The following is a 20,048-nucleotide window of genomic DNA, read 5'->3' on the forward strand; positions in this document are numbered from 1 at the left end:
CACCCCATTTTGCAAAGTACACCCCTCAGGGAATTCATCTAGGGGTATAGTGTACATTTCAAACCCCCAGGGGTTTCACCAATTTTGATACAACTGGGCAGTGAAAATGAAAAATTACATTTTTTTACACAAAAATGCAGTTCTGGCTCAAAATTTTTCATTTTCACAAGGAATGAAGGAGACAAAGCACCCCAAAATCTGTGCCCCAATTTCTCCCGAGTACGGCAATGCCTCACATGTGACCAAAAAATACCAGTTGGGCGCATGGCAGGACTCAGAAGGGAAGGAGTGATTTTTGGATTTGGCAGCACAGATTTTGGTGGAATGAATGGTGGGTGCCATGTTGCATTATCAAGACTCCCAAAGCACCAATACAGTGGAACCCCCCCACAAGTCACCCCATTTTGCAAACTACACCCCTCAGGGAATTCATCTAGGGGTATAGTGTACATTTCAAACCCCCAGGGGTTTCACCAATTTTGGTACAACTGGGCAGTGAAAATGAAAAATTACATTTTTTTACACAAAAATGCAGTTCTGGCTCAAAATTTTTCATTTTCACAAGGAATGAAGGAGACAAAGCACCCCAAAATCTGTGCCCCAATTTCTCCCGAGTACGGCAATGCCTCACATGTGACCAAAAAATACCAGTTGGGCGCATGGCAGGACTCAGAAGGGAAGGAGTGATTTTTGGATTTTGCAGCACAGATTTTGGTGGAATAAATGGTGGGTGCTATGTTGCACCAATACAGTGGAACCCCCCCACAAGTCACCCCATTTTGCAAAGTACACCCCTCAGGGAATTCATCTAGGGGTATAGTGTACATTTCAAACCCCCAGGGGTTTCACCAATTTTGATACAACTGGGCAGTGAAAATGAAAAATTACATTTTTTTACACAAAAATGCAGTTCTGGCTCAAAATTTTTCATTTTCACAAGGAATGAAGGAGACAAAGCACCCCAAAATCTGTGCCCCAATTTCTCCCGAGTACGGCAATGCCTCACATGTGACCAAAAAATACCAGTTGGGCGCATGGCAGGACTCAGAAGGGAAGGAGTGATTTTTGGATTTGGCAGCACAGATTTTGGTGGAATGAATAGTGGGTGCCATGTTGCATTAGCAAGACTCCCAAAGCACCAATACAGTGGAACCCCCCCACAAGTCACCCCATTTTGCAAAGTACACCCCTCAGGGAATTCATCTAGGGGTATAGTGTACATTTCAAACCCCCAGGGGTTTCACCAATTTTGATACAACTGGGCAGTGAAAATGAAAAATTACATTTTTTTACACAAAAATGCAGTTCTGGCTCAAAATTTTTCATTTTCAGAAGGTATGAAGGAGAAAAAGCACCCCAAAATCTGTGCCCCAATTTCTCCCGAGTACGGCAATGCCTCACATGTGACCAAAAAATACCAGTTGGGCGCATGGCAGGACTCAGAAGGGAAGGAGTGATTTTTGGATTTGGCAGCACAGATTTTGGTGGAATGAATGGTGGGTGCCATGTTGCATTATCAAGACTCCCAAAGCACCAATACAGTGGAACCCCCCCACAAGTCACCCCATTTTGCAAACTACACCCCTCAGGGAATTCATCTAGGGGTATAGTGTACATTTCAAACCCCCAGGGGTTTCACCAATTTTGGTACAACTGGGCAGTGAAAATGAAAAATTACATTTTTTTACACAAAAATGCAGTTCTGGCTCAAAATTTTTCATTTTCACAAGGAATGAAGGAGACAAAGCACCCCAAAATCTGTGCCCCAATTTCTCCCGAGTACGGCAATGCCTCACATGTGACCAAAAAATACCAGTTGGGCGCATGGTAGGACTCAGAAGGGAAGGAGTGATTTTTGGATTTTGCAGCACAGATTTTGGTGGAATACATGGTGGGTGCTATGTTGCACCAATACAGTGGAACCCCCCCACAAGTCACCCCATTTTGCAAAGTACACCCCTCAGGGAATTCATCTAGGGGTATAGTGTACATTTCAAACCCCCAGGGGTTTCACCAATTTTGATACAACTGGGCAGTGAAAATGAAAAATTACATTTTTTTACACAAAAATGCAGTTCTGGCTCAAAATTTTTCATTTTCACAAGGAATGAAGGAGACAAAGCACCACAAAATCTGTGCCCCCATTTCTCCCGAGTACGGCAATGCCTCACATGTGACCAAAAAATACCAGTGGGGCGCATAGCAGGACTCAGAAGGGAAGGAGTGATTTTTGGATTTGGCAGCACAGATTTTGGTGGAATGAATGGTGGGTGCTATGTTGCATTGCCAATACAGTGGAAACCCCCACAAGTGACCCCATTTTGCAAAGTACACCCCTCAGGGAATTCATCTAGGGGTATAGTGTACATTTCAAACCCCCAGGGGTTTCACCAATTTTGGTACAACTGGGCTGTGAAAATGAAAAATTACATTTTTTTACACAAAAATGTACTTCTGGCTCAAAATTTTTCATTTTCACAAGGAATGAAGGAGACAAAGCACCCCAAAATCTGTGCCCCCATTTCTCCCGAGTACGGCAATGCCTCACATGTGACCAAAAAATACCAGTGGGGCGCATAGCAGGACTCAGAAGGGAAGGAGTGATTTTTGGATTTGGCAGCACAGATTTTGGTGGAATGAATGGTGGGTGCTATGTTGCATTGCCAATACAGTGGAACCCCCCCACAAGTGACCCCATTTTGCAAAGTACACCCCTCAGGGAATTCATCTAGGGGTATAGTGTACATTTCAAACCCCCAGGGGTTTCACCAATTTTGGTACAACTGGGCTGTGAAAATGAAAAATTACATTTTTTTACACAAAAATGCAGTTCTGGCTCAAAATTTTTCATTTTCACAAGGAATGAAGGAGATAAAGCACCCCAAAATATGTGCCCCCATTTCTCCAGAGTACGGCAATGCCTCACATGAGAACAAAAAATACCAGTTGGGTGCATGGCAGGACTCAGAAGGGAAGGAGTAATTTTTGGATTTTGCAGCTCAGATTCTGGTGGAATGAATGGTGGGTGCTATGTGGCATTAGCAAGACCCCCGATGGACGGTGAAATGATGAACCTAATAATCCATCGATGTGTGGTATATTTTGAAACACTCCTTTATACATAGGCCGGGTTTGTCGGGGCAAGTTTCACAGTGGAAAATAGTTTCCTTTCTTATTCCCTTTTTATAGCAAACTTTGCACCTTTTTTGTGTCCTGCCCTTTCTTGCAGTGGAGGGGATTTCGTTGGGAAAATGCTGCCCTGGTACAATACGGGGGCCAGTACTAGAAGTACTGGGGCCCTCTGCCTGCTGGTTCCCAAATATTAGGCCCTTTATGACTTCCTCTTGAAAGTGCATAAATGTCCCCCTCTGGCCGGTAGAACGGAATAGCACGTAAGCGTTATACAGTGCCATCTGGATGATATACACAGCCAGCTTCTTGTACCAGATATTTGTTTTCCGCAGGGCACTGTACGGCTTCAGTACCTGATCTGAAAGATCCACTCCGCCCATGTACTTATTGTAATCTAGGATACAATTTGGTTTTGAGGTGTGGGTACTGGTACCTCGTACAGGGATGGAGGTGGTACTGTCTCCATGAATTGTTGTCAGTATAAGGACATCCCTCTTGTCCTTATATTTGACCAACAACATATTTTCGGTGCATATTCCCCTGCTTTCACCCCTTCTCATTACTTGGGCAATGTGCGTTTTGGGGAGGCCTCTTTGGTTCTTGCGCACAGTACCGCAAGCTGCTGTACCTCTTGAACCAAGGGCCTTAAACAGGGGGATGCTGGTGTAAAAGTTATCCACATAGAGGTGATAACCCTTATCCAGGAAGGGGTGCATTAAATCCCAGACAATTTTGCCACTAACACCTACGAGGGAGGGGGGGCATTCTGGCGGTTCAATTCTTGAATCCTTCCCTTCATATACCCTAAACTTGTGGGTGTACCCTGTGGTGCTTTCACACAGCTTATACATTTTTATGCCATACCTTGCCCTCTTACTGGGAAGGTACTGGCGGAATTTAACCCTTCCTTTAAAATGTATAAGGGACTCGTCGATGCTAATACATTTATCAGGGATGTACAGCTCTGCAAATTTGGCACTGAAATGATCAATGACCGGCCTGACTTTGAATAGCCTGTCAAAGGTGGGATCATCTCTGGGTGGGCACTGTGCATTATCGGTGTAATGTATAAATTTATGGATTGCCTCAAAACGAGTCCGAGTCATGGCCATACGGTAAAATGGGGTGCTGTACAGAACATCTGTACTCCAATATTGCCTAATTTGTGGCTTTTTTACTATGCCCATATGAAACACCAGACCCCAAAACGTCATCATCTCTACTGCATCTACAGGGGTCCACCTAGCAAATGATGACGTGGGGTTTTGAGCAATAAACTGCTGGGCATATAAATTAGTTTGGTCCACCATTAAATTTATAAAATCATCAGAGAAAAATAATTTGAAAAAGTCAATTTCTCTGAGACCTGTGGAATCAAATTGGATTCCTGGCATGGCCAAAAACTCAGGAACCTGGGGCTCAAAATTGTCTGGTGGTGGGGTCCATACGAGATCAATTATTGGGGGGGGGGGGTCTCAGCTGCTCTACGGGGGCGTCTTTGAGGGGGTCCCTCATCACCAGAGGAGGAAGAGGAGCTTAAGACGAATCCTTCAAATTCCCCGCTTGCCTCACTGGCTGTGTCAGAATCAGAAGCAAGCATGGCATATGCCTCCTCCACTGAATACATTCTTCTGGATGACTGGGATGACATTTGGGATGACATTTGGGATGACATTTTTATTTTTGTGTTACTGGTAGTGAAATGTTTCAACACGTGTATAGTGTAGGGGGGGGTACAAACTTTATTTCAACCCGGGGGGTATGTAGTGTGTTGTGTGTATGTAGTGCAGAAAAAAAAAATACTTTATACAAAAAAAAAAAAATTGAAGGGGTTAAAAAAAAAAAAATTGAAGGGGTTAAAAAAAAAAAAAATTGAAGGGGTTAAAAAAACAAAAAAAAAGGTCCTGCGCCAAAAATTGAGCACAGATGTTGGTCAGTAACGTCTGTCACTGAACAGCGCTCAAAGGCAACAGGAATTTGATAAAAAAAAAAAATAGATCAACCCTGTGCCGAAAAAGCTGATCAGTGATGTACGTCACTGATCAGCGCACAGTGGCCACAGGACACCCACAAAATCACAGTGTGTGTAAAAAAAAAATTAAAAAAAGACCACACAGCACCCACAAAAAAAAAAAAAAGGTGATCAGTGATGCGACACTGATTACCAGTGAGGGGCAGCAGGTGCACAACCTTTGGTGCAACTGGCAGCAACTGACAGGTATATATAAAAAAAAAAAACCTCTGCGCCCCCAAAAAGTTGCTGATCACCTCAGATATAGTGATCAGCACAAAAGGCGGGGGTAGCAGACACAAAATATACACTCTCTGTCACTATCTCTCTCTATCTCTCACTATCTATCACTATCTATCACTATCTATCACTATCTATCACACTGCAGCAGCAGCAGCACTGACAGTTATATGTATAAAAAAAAACCTGCACCCCCAAAAAGGGGGGGTAGCAGACTCAAAATATACACTCTCTATCACTCTCTGTCACTATCTCTCTCTATCTCTCTATCTCTCTATCTCTCACTATCTATCACTATCTATCACTATGACACTGCAGCAGCAGCACTGACAGTTATATATATAGAAAAAAAACCTGCACCCCCAAAAAGGGGGGGTAGCAGACACAAATCTCTCTATCTCTCACTATCTATCACTATCTATCACTATCTCTCACTATCTATCACTATGACACTGCAGCAGCAGCAGCGACAGTTATTTATATATAAAAAACCCCTGCACCCCCAAAAAGGGGGGGTAGCAGACACAAAATATAGCTCTCTCTGTCACTATCTCTCTATCTCTCTCTATCTCTCTATCTCTCTATCACACTGCAGCAGCAGCAGGAAGTCTCAGGAAGTCAGATCCAGGAAGCGTCCAGCACGCTACAAGCAGTGATCAAGTGATCAGGTAAGGTATTTGCAAGGATCAGGTAAGTATGAGCAAGGATCAGGTCAGTATCACGGCAGATAGGCACGGTGACCGCTCTGCACGCTACTCCAGACCGGAATGGCGTCTGCAGCGCAGTCACCGGTAGTTTAAATGTCGCGCCTTGGCTGTGATTGGTCCGTGGGTCCCACGGACCAATCACAGCCTTGGGGGCAGGTGGGGTGGGGGTGGGGTGAGGTGTCATCGTCACCGATGACCCCCTCATGCCCCCTGACGCCCGGCGGTGATTGACACCTGTGTTACCAAGCGTCTGATTCGCTGGTAACACAGGAAAACGCTGTGAATGGCTGTTCACACTGAACAGCCAATCACAGCGATCGCCGACGGGGGGGCGGCATCGCAGCCCCCCCTGGGCATGCAGGGACATGTCTGCTGTCAGGGACAGCAGACATCGTCCCTCTGTCACTGCGTCTCGAGACGCAGTGACAGTTTAAAGTCATGACGTATATATACGTCATGTGTCGGGAAGTACTTCCCGGCCATGACGTATATATACGTCAAATGTCGTGAAGGGGTTAATATTACAACTTAGTTAGTGCAGGCACAGTGTGAGGCTTCCAGAGGAAGATTCCTCACACTGACAGCGCAGCAGGGGCTGACAGAAGCGCGTCCTGTCAGCTCCCTGTGTGCTGGGAGATGCTGTCTGGTCTCTCAGCACAGCGTTTAAACCTCACAAGTAAGGTTTCCTGGGCCCTTGGGGACCCTGGAGCCGGCTCCCTGCATAGGGGGGGGATCATGGGTGATTGGCACCCTGCGATGGTGGCTTCCATCTTGAATGGGTTTACAGGCTGAACTCTGAGGAAATCGCAGCCTGTTACAGGAGCTCAGTGCAGCTGGGCGATTCCAAGTGGTCCCTTTTGAAGAGGAGACACAGGAAAAGAATAAACATTCAGTAAGAGCAGCTCATGGGGGGAAAAAGGCGCCAAAGATCCTCCCACCCCGCTGTAGCAGGGACTTTGGTCTCTTCCTTCACTCTGCCCTGGTGCCCTTTCATCCCACACAGTGCGGAGCTGGAAGGAGTTTTTTCCTGCAGACAGAGTGACAAGTTTCTTCTGAGGCAACGCTATCCCCGCTGACCACAGAGGGTCAGACAGCAGACAGATGAGTACACTGACATATATTAGCTTTGTACAAACGCCTGACCGTGCACTGTGATAAAATCATGATAGAAAGGTGTAATGCTGCTGTGTTGGGGGAAGGAGCGTCTGCCATGTTAATTAACTGCAGATTTTGCAGGCTTAAATTAACTCCTGAACAGATGGACCATGTGGATATATGCCCTTCATGTATATATTTTTGCCCAGTGGGGCGCAAGTCCAGAGGGCAGAGCAACCGGAGCCTGCGTGGGCAGCTGCTCTGGGAAGGTCTGTCTGCCTTAGTACAGGCTTTGAACAGACAGAGAAATGAGTTGGTGAGATCTACCAGGCCATTGTCATCCTCACAACCTTCAGTTGGCTCTATTCCACCCTCTCAGGGGGACCCTGCACTTTTATACAAGCCATACAGGACACTGCACAAAGTGTGCACAAAATTAATGCTTTTATGGAGCAGTTTACTAAGGAGTCTGAGGTTTCTCCCAGACACCCCTTATCCACCCTACCTATACCTAATATAGACCCTGATGAGGATGGGGATTGTGTGTGGAAGACCTGTCATGGGATCAGAGGGAAGAGATTGAATCCTCTGTCCCTGGTGTTGACAACAAAGAGTGTTCAAGAGACAGCGCAGAGACGCAGTCACTTTTCCTTCTGATGAAGGCATGCAAGAATTGCTGGGAGAGGCTTGGAAACCTCCTGATAAAAGACTTCTTATGCCCAAAAGGTTTTTGAGCCTGTACCCCATGCCTGAGGAGCATGTCAAATTGTGGGAAAAAGTCCCACTGGTAGATGTCCCGGTTGCTAGGCTGTCAGAAACTACTGCGCTACCTGTGCAAGGGGGTGCTGCATTTAAGGACCCTGTAGATAAAAAGTTAGAGGGTTGTTCAAAACAGTTTCTGAAGGTGTTGGGTTTATTCTGAGACCCATTATTGCTTCTGCCTGGGTCTCCAAGGCCATTATGGCAAATACCCTGTGTGCATTATTGCAGCCGGATTCAGAAACTTTTGCCTTGGCTGAAAAGCTGAAGGCGGTGGTGGAATACACATGTGAGGCTGGAGAAGAGGGAGTCAAAATGACTTCTAAGGTGTCCGCCATTTCCGTGATGGGCAGGAGGGCCTTGTGGATTAAGGCATGGGATAATGACCATGAATTCAAGAAGTCTGTGGAAGCATTAGCGTTTAAAGGGGAGTTGCTTTTTGGTTCTGAATTGGAATCCCTCATTAAACAGGCAACAGGGGGAAAGAGAATGTTTCTTCCCACGCCGGCAGCCAAACAGGGAACTTCCAGGTTTTCTGCCTTTCGCTTGTCCTTTCGTCCCTCCTTTAGAGGGGGTGCTTCTTCCAGAGGGAAGTCTGGTAGAGGATGATTTGTGGCTGGAAAAGGTAAAGCTCCCAAGTCCCGTTTTGGTGGCTTTGCAAAAAAACAGGCTTCCAAGGGAGAGGAGAAGCCCTCCGAACAACGGGCTGGAGGCTCCCCGGTTTGGAATCAGAGTGGGGGGTCACCTTTTGCTGTACCGGGATGCTTGGGCGCTATCGGCCCAGGATCCTTGGGTTCTCAATGTGGTTTCCCAGGATACAGGATCAACCTGAGTGGCGTACCTCCAGGGAGGCACACTTAGAAAAGGCCCTTTTGGGGGCGGAGATCTCCTGGAAAAGGGCGTGGTGCCGCGGGAGGAAAGGAAGAAGGGGTTTTACTCCATTCTTTTCTTGGTGCTCAAATCGGACAACTCATTCAGATGGGTGTGGTATAGGGTACCGACAGTCGGGATCCTGACTGCCCAGACTCAGACAGCATGGTGAGCGCAACAAAGCCCCTTGCGGTCTCGCTTTGCTTGCCACGCTTCAGGCACGGTGTAGAGTATGGACCATTCTGCAGTCACCCGGTCCATCAGTATGGCATTGCCTGAAACTATTGGGCAAAATGGTGGCGACTTTCGAGACCCTTCAGTACGCCAGTTTGTATTCAAGACCATTCCAGTGGAACATCCTTGCATGTTGGTTGGGGAAACAACGAATCCATGAAAATAGAGTAGGTTCTCTTAACACGAGACTCGGAATTCCTTACTGTGGTGGGCAGATGTGGAATCTCTCCAGTTAGGGCTGGGGTAGCCAACCCTAGTCCTCGAGAGCTACCAACAGTGCATGTTTTGCAGGTCTCCTCACAGAATCACAAGTGAGCTAATCAGCTCCATCTGTGTATCTTTTAAAATGTGTCAGTGATTAATGAGTGCAGCTGTGCAGCAGCTAGGTTGTCTGGAAAATGTGAACTGTTGGTAGCTCTCGAGGGCTAGGGTTGACTACCACTGAGTTAGGGCGTTCTCTTCAGACATGGGATTGGTTGGTGGTCACCACCGACGCCAGCCTCAGGGGCTGGGGAGCAGTAGCCCTGATTTGAGGTTACAAGGTCTATGGTCCAGTGTGGAATCGTCCTTACTGATCAATGTCCTGGAGCTACGGGCGGTCTGGAAGACGCTTCTATAGGCGGAAGAGGTTCTGAGGGGATCTCCCATTCGGATCCAATCAGACAATGCCATGGCTGTGGCTTATCTGAACCACCAAGGAGGCACTCGCAGCAGGATGGCGATGCAGGAAGTCTCTCGGATCTCCGAGTGGGCAAAGTTCAATGTACCGGCCTTATCTGCTGTTTTCATTCTGGGAATTCAGAATGTGGAAGCAAATTTCCTCATCAGAGCGGATCTCCTGGAGGTAGAATGGGCGTTACACCCAAGGTATTTCAGGAAATAGTGGCTCTTTGGGGACTCCCAGAAGTGGACTTAATGGCATCTACACAATTGTCAGGTATCCAGGTTCCGTACGAGGACCAGGGATCTGTTGGCATGGGTGGTGGATGCCACAACAGTGCCCTGGAATTTCAACATCAGAATCAGAATCATCTTTATTGGCCAGGTATACTTGCGTATGCTTGGAATTTTTTGTGGTAACAGTGCAGCATCAATCAGGGAACACAAAGGGGGTGGGAAGAGAGGCATAAACATACATCACATACATTTCACATGTATCTAGAAAAGTTCGAATTAGTATTTGGTATGTTCAATACGGTTTAGTTGGTGGACAGCTATTGGGAAGAAGCCTTTTGTAGTTCTTGTCGTCTTTGCTGGGATGGACCTAAAACGTCTGCCTGACGGAAGGGGTTCAAACAGGTTGTGGCCAGGGTGTAGCTTGTCCGCCAAGATCTTTCCTGCACGCTTATTGACCCTGGCTAGGTATAGTTCTTGGACAGTGGGGAGCTCCGCCCCAATGATCTTTTCTGCCATCCTCACCACTCTTTGCAACTTTCGTCTGTCATTCTCGTTTGCTCCTCCGAACCAGATTGTGATCGAGGAGCAAAGGACAGACTCTACTATGGCAGTGTAAAAGATGAGCAGCAGCTCCTGCGGGATGTTGAATTTCTTGAGTTGCCTCAGGAAGAACAACCGCTGCTGAGCCTTCTTGACAGTTGTAATGATGTTGGGACCCCATTTGAGGTCGCAGGAAATCTTTGTTCCTAGGAATTTGAAGGAGTCGACCCTCGACACTACTCTGTCAGATATTATGAGTGGGTGCATGGCATTTGGTTTCCTTCTGAAGTCCACCACCATCTCCACCGTTTTGAGGGGGTTGAGGTCAAGGTTGTTTCCGCTACACCATTTAGTTAGCCGATCCACCTCCCGTCTGTATGCCGACTCGTTTCCATCCATGATTAGGCCGATAACCGTTGTGTCGTCTGCAAATTTTATAATTTTTACTGACTGTTCTGCTGAGGTGCAGTCGTTTGTGTAGAGGGAGAAGAGCAGGGGGGAAGAGGACACATCCTTGAGGGGCACCGGTGCTAATTGTGCATGTGTTTGAAATGAATGCGCCTGCTTTCACCGCCTGTTTCCTTTTAGTCAGGAAGTCAGTGATCCAGGAGCATGTAGGTTCTGGGACTCCTAGTGAACGGAGTTTTGGCTCCAGGATGTGAGGGATGATAGTGTTGAATGCCGAGCTGAAATCAACAAATAGTATCCTTGCATAGGTGCCTGGACTGTCCAGGTGCTGTAGAATGTGGTGCAGCCCTAGGTTGACTGCATCCTCGACACTTCTGTTTGCTCGGTAGGCAAACTGCAGGGGGTCGAGGTGAGCATTTGTAACAACTCTCAGGTGGTTCAGCACCATACGTTCAAGCACTTTCATGACCACCGATGTTAGTGCAATCGGCCTGTAGTCATTGAGGTCTTTCGCAGTTGAGCTCTTGGGAACCGGGACGATAATTGAGGCTTTGAAGCAGGTGGGGACCTTGCACATTTCTAGTGAAGTGTTGAAAATCCTGGTAAAGATAGGGGCGAGCTGTGTTGCAGGTCATGTCATGTCTTCCCGCCATTTCCCATGCTGGCGTGGGTCCTCAAGAAAATGAGGATGCAGGGAGCATCCGTCATCCTGATAGCCACGGATTGGCCAAGGAGATCTTGGTATTCCAACATTCTGAGCTTGTTGATAGCGTCTTGGCGTCTGCCACTTTGTCCAGACCTCATGCAAGGGCCTTTCCTTCATCAGGACCTAGCTGTGCTCAATTTGACGGCCTGGCTCTTGAAACCTCCATCTTAAAAAAGAAAGGTTTCTCAGATGCAGTGATCCAAACCATGATTAGTGCACGGAAAATGGTTTCTGCAGCTAATTATTATAGGGTTTGTGTCAGCACCGGGGTTTCTTGTGTTCCCGGCTGTGACCGTGGAGGGCGCTGGAAGGCAGAAAGCAGGAGGCTTGATGTATGACATACACTGGGGACCCGGGCACAGCGAACCAGAGGGTTGGTGGAGACCAGAAGCAGGGGCGCGGAGTCTAACTTGCCAGCGGTATTCACCAGGGAGTCCCGCAAGGAACTATGGACTTGGCTGCGTCTGACAAGCAGGTCGCGGCCCCCTGCCCTGGTCCTCTGGACGCAGGCTGAGACTGAGGATACAGGAGGCTTGAGGGTATGTCTTTGAGACGGCCTGGTAGCCGGGGATGACCGTAGGCAGCCTGGGAGCTGCAGGACAGCCTGGAAGCCGGGGATGACCTGGGAGTTGTTGGTGTAGATGTCGATAACCGGGAGAAAGTTTACAATGTCTCTGGGGGCACTTCAGTGCACACTCGACCAGGGATGTCGGCAGCAGATATATAATGCGACAATACTGTAGCACAGCAACTGGTGAACGTCGGAGATGACACAGATGATGTTAGTCACTAGGAGACGACAGTAGCTGAGAGTCGACCTGGATGTTGACAGTGCCTGTCGACAGATCAGGACTGAGATGGAGAAAGTCACTGATTGATAAAAGCAGTTTGGCCTGGGAGCTAGCAGGGGATTACTAACCAGTGCCAGCGGGGTCCTCTGCTGGGGATAACTTGCTCACTCTACAGCAGTAATGGAATTAGCAGGAGTCTCTGGATGATGAACGGAACCAGGTAAGTAGCAGCAGGACACGAGGAGATGGTATCGCTGGAAGACTGGATAGCCAGGAGCCTTGGGAACTTCTCTGACACAGGAGTACATTCAGGGAACAGATGGAAGCAATTGTTCAAGGCAAAGAAGTTAGGCCCAAGGCCTGATCGATATCCCCCTTGCCTGTTCGTGATTGGCTGCAAGCCGCAGCATCAATCAGAACCAGGAAGTGTCAGTGTACACCTTGGTTCTGCTACAGGTGTACAGGTCAGAGTTCAGACCAGAGGTCAGCGTGATTGGTTTGCAGAGTAGCTGGTCACAGGTGTCATGGCGGCACCCATGCTGCATGGGCCTGGCGTGAAATGAGCAAGGGGCATCGCCAACTGCCCACGGTGCAAAAGGGACATTGCACCATGATACACCACAAGAGGCGGCACAGGCATTGGACCGGCAGCGCAGGACGGACCAGCGTGAAGGTAGGGGACGCGCTCACAAACAGGGCTGCGCACCGCGGTTTGTGACCGTTTGGAAGACCTACATTAGATGGTGTGAGAGACAAAAAGTTCCCACTTCTAAATTTTAAAGTCTCCAGACTTCTGGATTTTCTACAGGATGGAATTTCATCGGGATTGAGCCTTCAGTCATTGAAGGTGCAGTTATCGGCCTTGTCCATTTTCTTTCAGAAGAAAGTGGCCTTGTTGCCAGAGGTGCAAACCTTTCTTCAAGGGGTTACCCGTCTTAAGGCGCCTTAACAACCAGTGGCTCCTTGGGATTTATCCTTGGTGTTATCTGTGTTAAGCCGTGTACACACAACAGCAATATGTGCTGAAATCGTTCGCAATATGGTCGCTGGTGACCATATTGCCAGTGATGGCAGTGTGCCCCGGTGCGCGCTCCCGTTTTCAGCCATGTTATAATCGCAGGTCGCAGGAACTTGCTCCTGCGACCAGCTGATTACCTCTGCGGCTCCGCCGGCAGAGGTTTCTTTTCATCAGCGACCATCTCTGGTCGCCGATGAAAAGGAGACATTGAGCGATATATCACTCGGCTATATATCGCCCCGTGTGTACGCACCTTAACAGAAACCACCGTTTGAACCGTTCAGGTCGGCTGACCTGAAGTTTCTTACTTGGAAACTAACTTTTTTGTTGGCGATCGCGTCTGCAAGGCGTGTATCTGAGTTAGGGGTTCTTGTCTTGCAACTCTCCGTTTTTGGTATTCCATGATGATAGGGCTGTGGTGAGATCAGTTCCTAAGTTTTTGCCTATGGTGGTTTTCTCTTGGGCTGTGCACCACGGGGCTACAGTGGAGCAAGTATGCAGGGCTGCCACTTGGTCCTCTGTTCACACTTTCACCAAATTCTGCAGGTTCCATGAGTTCGCACCGGAGGATACTTCATTTGGGTGAGCAGTGATGAGAACTGCAGGCCTGCGCGTACCCTCCCAAAGGACCGGCACTTGAACGTCCCATGGTTGAGCTGTGTCACCAGGATGGATGAAAGAGAAAAGGAGATTTTTGTAAGAACTTACCGTTCGAATCCCTTTCTCTGAATCCATGCTCAGTAAGTAATGCCTTTGTCATGTGTTGTCATGTTATGATGGTTAGAATTACTTGATTGTGCATATTACTATGTTCAGGCGTTGTACTGAGTTAATGTATCCTAGTGTACTCTGGAAGTTGAACTGAGGAGTGCTGGGATGCAGAAGGGAGGAGCATGCCTCTCAAAGCTTTATCATAGGTGTCTGGCTCCTTTGGACCCTCCTACATCCCATGGTTGAGCTGTGTCACCAGGATGGATTTAGAGAAAGGTATTCGAATGGTAAGTTCTTACAAAAAATCCCCTTTTTTGTCTCTGAAAATTAAGTAGCTTTTCCTATATTGTTCGTGATCATGTATAATGGCACCTGAGACTAGAATATGGGGGGAGGGAGGGGGGGTCATGATTGTCCAAATTATTCTATCTGCTAAAAAATGCTATTCGTACGTCTGGGAAAATTCAAGAATCAGCTGTCTTTTTAAGTGGGTAGGGCCTTGATGCTGCAATGTGCATTATTCGAGTATGAGGTCCCACCTCTGACATATATACTTGCTCAATTAGTTAGGATATCACACAAGTGCTTGCAAGGGACAGGTAATCTTGCACGCACTTGTGTCATATCATTTATATATACTGGCAGATGCTCAATTAGTTGTCCGTTGTTAGAGGCAGAAGGAAGCTAGCATTAGAAGGAGATGCTAGTCCAACATGCCACATCATGGTATTATGAGGTTTCTCCGGGCAGCTAGATCTTATTTAAGGTATGTTTAGTTAGAGCCATTTTCATGTTGCTCTATTAGTTAATTATAGGACCCACATTGGGGTTAAGATGGGTTTGGGGGTGCGGTGCCCCTGGATTCGTGTGGCTGGATGGCTCTGAGGTTGCACACTATTGCATTCTACTAACACTTATCTCTTGCTCATAATTTCAATAATCATATTCCTTTAGTGCTGCAGTGGCCAACCTGTGGCTCTTTTCTTAATGCGATGTGGCTCCTGAACCCGTGGCACGGCTATATGCCTCCTCTGACTGTGCTACTCCGTTGTTTACTGGCTCATGCACCAATGGTTGCTGCTGGCGTACTCTGACTGTACGCTACTTTGATAATACAACAAAAATGACAGAAAAGTGAAAAGGTAATAAAGTTTTTTATATTGTGCTTGTCTCACCCCCAACGTAACTAAGAACTGAGGTTTGACACAGTCCTGCTCCTACAAATGTCATTCCAAAGGCGTAAACCCAAAAAGGTGCATGGCCTCATGCCAGCTAGGCTAAAACCCATTTAAAAATGGGGCATGGCCTTGTGGGTACAAGGCCATGCCTATTTTCTGCATGGTGTCGGCTCTTTGTCTTACCACAAAATTTTTTTTGTTGTCTGTTTGCCTGTGATTGGTTGGCCACCCCTGCCTTAGAAGCACAGTGTAGGGGGTACTGAGTAATGGCTATTAATTCCTTAACGGCCTTACATCACACCCCCCCCCCCCCCAAAAAATAAATATTAATATATAATATACAGTATATATATTGACAATTTATGGTGAGAGGGAAAAATACTACCCTGTGGACAGTGCTTGATTGAAGCACTGTCCACAGGGTAGTATTTGCAGGAACTATTAAGGTAAGAAGCAGGCAGCTGGTACTCTGTCTGTAATGGAGTGGCCAGTGCAGTCACCAGATCTCAACCCCATTGTGCTGTTGCACGAGCAGCTTGACCGTATGGTACGCAATAAGTGCCCATCAAGCCAATTGAACTTGTGTGGGAGGTGCTTCAGGAAGCGTGGGGTGATTTTCTTTTCTTTTTTTTTTAAAGCGAAGTATGAAGGACAAAATAATATCAAATTAAAAAACATTATTTTTAACCTTGCCAGTGTCAATAAAATGATGTGATTATTCTCCTAAATTTTTAGTAAACAGTGCACAAATTCAATAAGTCTGTGTTGATCAGATATAGTAGATTTCAGAATAATTTTATTCTTGATAAAAAATATACAACTATATAATATGGATATAAAATTGCTCACATCACACAGTATAAAGGTGTGCAAGGAGAGATGCAGCTATTTCCCACCTTTATGGGTGTGAGCTCAATGGCAGGGGTCTCAGAAGTGTGTAATTCTTTTACAGATAAGTATAAGGGTAGTATGGTTGAGACGATAACAGCAAGTCCTTTTGTGGCCTCACTAGATGGCCACTACTAGTGTAGTAACATTTATTCTAATGCCTCAAAATAATCCAGTGTAGTGGCAAATGAGCAAAAAAAGTGATCAATAAGTGAATACTATTAGCAGTATTCAATCAACAAGTGAGGGGGGGGATGTTGAATACACTGATGTTGAGCTATCGGCAATGCTTGTCATATAGCTCGCCGTCAGTCACTCACCGGTGGCATTGAATATATATCACTGTGCTATTATTAATGACAATATAGTTATTAATCTCTTACATATTTGTTGTCTGTTATGTGCCTGTTTGTTCGGGTATGCATTCGGACTGTGTTGGACCAATTTAATTGAAACCAACATGAGGTTCAAATTATGTTCACTGCTACAAAGACCCCAATCCCAACACCGTGGGGGTCCGAGGGTCCAAAAAAGGGGTCTGGACACTACACAAAGTGGGACAGGGAGGCAAGATGTGGCAAAGTTGCATAACATAGAGGTAGTGGAGGACATTGGATTTAAGAAAAAAAATGTGCTGAGATCCGGGAGACGACCACAGAGAGGTGTATTCCGGACACAGCATGGACATGGGGAACATGTTCAGGGTCTTCCGCTGGAGGGATTTGGACGAGAACTTCAGATGACGCTACGCAGCCACCACCTGCGTCTGTTGGAACAGCTGTCAAGCATAAATCAAGTGAAGGATAAAGTTCAATGCCGGGTACCTCTGCTAGTACATATTATAACCAGCACAAGTTGGTCTTACTATTAATTAATTTATTAATTAATGTGTTTATTATATTTAAACACATTAAACAAGCCATACATTTATTATTTTAATGCATAACATAACCACAGAGCATATACTGCACTAATAATATTACTTAGTTAAAAGGAGCACCAGGGCCACCATCAGGACCTGGACAGACATAGCTGGTGTAAGGCTTCTCAGCACCCTAGGGAAAACATCAACCTACTATGGAAGCATCCATTGCCGGCAATTTGTAATTACATTCATATATCCATGGTCTATATTGAGATCTATAACAATATTGTAGCCCAAATAATAATAGATCCGTTTAAGATGGCTTTAAATTCTACCAACATTTGCGGTAAATTGAATACGGTAAATATAAAAGGGTGTCAGCTTTTTGCACCCTATTACATTTACCCCTTCATGTCAAATGTGTTTCACATTCAGTAGATAACAAGTATTTGGGGTTAGGGCAGGGTTGCCTACTTTTAAAGTCTCTTCTCCTGGAGAAGCCCAGAGAGGAGACTGTGAGCAGCACATTCGGGTGGGACCTGATGTAAATGTCATCAAGCCCTCCAGTACTGCAAATCCCACAATGGGTCTTTGATTATGGGGTTTGGGAATAAACTACGCGATTTGCATCTTTAGGCCCCACCCCCTCCCCAAAAAAGCCGACACGGCAAGGGAGATTGGGAGGGTACCGGCGGTAGCCAGGAGGGGGACCCGATTTTTGGGAGCCATTCCGGGAGGATAGGCAACCCTGGGTTAGGATAGGGGTTATTAAGATCAACTATTATATTTTGTTAGATTTCATAGACTTCTGTTAAATGTGGTTGGAATGGATAGAACAGGAGAGGAATCAGGATTAACTGTCAAATTTCACCTGAAAGAAAAGTTCTAGATCACCCTTCCCAGTAGCACCCACTATCTGTGATAAGACTAAACACACAAGCTGCTGCTCTCATGATAAACAGCTGCAAAAAGAGGAAGCAAGTGAGACGCATTAAAAAAAATTGAGAAGAGGTTTCTTGCTTTTACTTTCCCTTCTGCTGGATGGGATATAAAGCAGAGAGGAGCAGGGAGCTTCCAGTAAAGGAGTGTTGTCTTTCCTGGAAAGGTAAGCTGGGCTGGATGTATTATATTTATTTCATTGTTGCTTTTATTTTTATTACATATATATTTGAATAAGGTTTAAATAAACAAACTTTTTAGTAGAATATTTTTTGTTTGTTTGTTTTACTTTAATGAAAGAGACAAAAAATGACAACCACTACTTGCTTATATGATCCATGGTTTATGTTTTATGGCTAAATTATTTGTTTTACTAATTTGTCAGAATGACCATTTTTTTAAAATGTTTCCGGTGTTTGTGAACCAATGGCCGATTGTCATTTGCTCTCATACATTACCAGATTTTCATTACAACCACCCAAGTAGCTGGATGAGAGGAAAGATCATATTTGGTGTATAGCCAGTTTATGTAATAAATTGGGTACTTGTGAGTTATCCGGGCTGCCGATTTTTTCATCGCGCCCGAAATCGTGGGCATCGCGTCGGTCGTGGCCGTTATAAGGAGCCGCGACGCGATGCCCACGATTTCCCATAGACAGTAATGTTAAAAGACACGATGGACCCGATTTCCGACACGATTTCCCATAGACAGTAATGTTAAAAGACGCGATGGACCCGATTTCCCATAGACAGCAATGTTAAAATAAAATTACAATGTGAAATTGGCCAATATGTTTTTAAAAAAAATGTTTCATGGCCCCCCACCACCGTTAACGCCACCCCGCTATTGACGCCAACCCGAAGCGTGGCGAGCGCAGCGAGGCCGCGAGGGGCGGCGGTACGCGTCCTCCGACCTTTTCATGCCCTACTATCCACTAGGGCGTGGAGTGAGAATAGAATAGTGTGGCGAGCGCAGCGAGCCACCGAGCCCGAAGCGTGGCGAGCGCAGCGAGCCCCGCGAGGGGACGCGGACACCTTCACAGGTATCCGCGTGCCCTTGCGGGCTTCACAGGTGTCGCTGCACTCGCCACACTATTCTATTCTCACTCCACGCCCTAGTGGATAGTAGGGCATGAAAAGGTCGGAGGACGCGTACCGCCGCCCCTCGCGGGCTCGCTGCGCTCGCCACGCTTCGGGTTGGCGTCAATAGCGGGGTGGCGTTAACGGTGGTGGGGGGCCATGAAACATTTTTTTTAAAAACATATTGCCCAATTTCACATTGTAATTTTATTTTAACATTGCTGTCTATGGGAAATCGGGTCCATCGCGTCTTTTAACATTACTGTCTATGGGAAATCGGGTCCATCGTGTCTTTTAACATTACTGTCTATGGGAAATCGTGGGCATCGCGTCGCGGCCCCTTATAACGGCCACGACCGACGCGATGCCCCCGATTTCGTGTCTTTTAACATTACTGTCTATGGGAAATCGGGGGCATCGCGTCGCGGCCCCTTATAACGGCCACGACCGACGCAATGCCCCCGATTTGGAGCTAAATCGTGGGCATCGCGTCGGTCGGGTGTCCTTAAGTTAACCAAACTTAAGGACAAAATCGGCAGCCCGGATAACTCACAAGTACCATAAATTGATATGAATAGATTAGAATAATATGAACCAGATGTCTCTATTAAATTCAGACATTATATAATAACCACCTTGTAGAGTTATAAATGTGCACAATGCAATCGTAATACAAATATTAGAGCAATAAGAGCTGGAAATGAATTAAGCAATCAGCAATATCAGCAATATTTCCTCATCCAGACAGATAAGGCTGAGTACACACACAAAGATTTCTGTCCAATTTGTCTGGTGGGAACAAACATCTGGCAATGTATGGAAGCAAATGACAATGAATCCCAAATGCTGGAAAACAGACAAAAACAATTGCTTGGATACATTTTTTATATGAGATTGATTTAACTCAGTTGTCTGATCGACCGTTGTCTGTTTTCCGGCGAATTCCAGCAAATTTTGACTTTGTCATGTGTCCCCCCCA

General features: G+C 46.3%; 1 protein-coding gene across 2 annotated transcripts in view; it reads left to right on the top strand.

Annotated features, from left to right (window-relative positions):
- LOC146057369 (thioredoxin domain-containing protein 9-like) overlaps positions 1–20,048 on the top strand; it is an 85,314-nt gene that overhangs the window by 25,083 nt on the left and 40,183 nt on the right. Inside the window, exon 1 of one of the 2 annotated variants that reach the window (XM_083168516.1) lies at positions 18,044–18,155. The exons of the other annotated variant lie outside the window; for it this stretch is intronic. The gene's annotated coding sequence lies outside the window, so the exon portion shown is untranslated. Of the gene's footprint in view, positions 1–18,043; positions 18,156–20,048 lie in introns of those variants that run through there. 2 annotated transcript variants of the gene reach the window in all.

Source organism: Crinia signifera, chromosome 2 (assembly GCF_055691185.1).
Source record: "Crinia signifera chromosome 2, ASM5569118v1, whole genome shotgun sequence".
Lineage (NCBI taxonomy): Eukaryota > Metazoa > Chordata > Amphibia > Anura > Myobatrachidae > Crinia > Crinia signifera.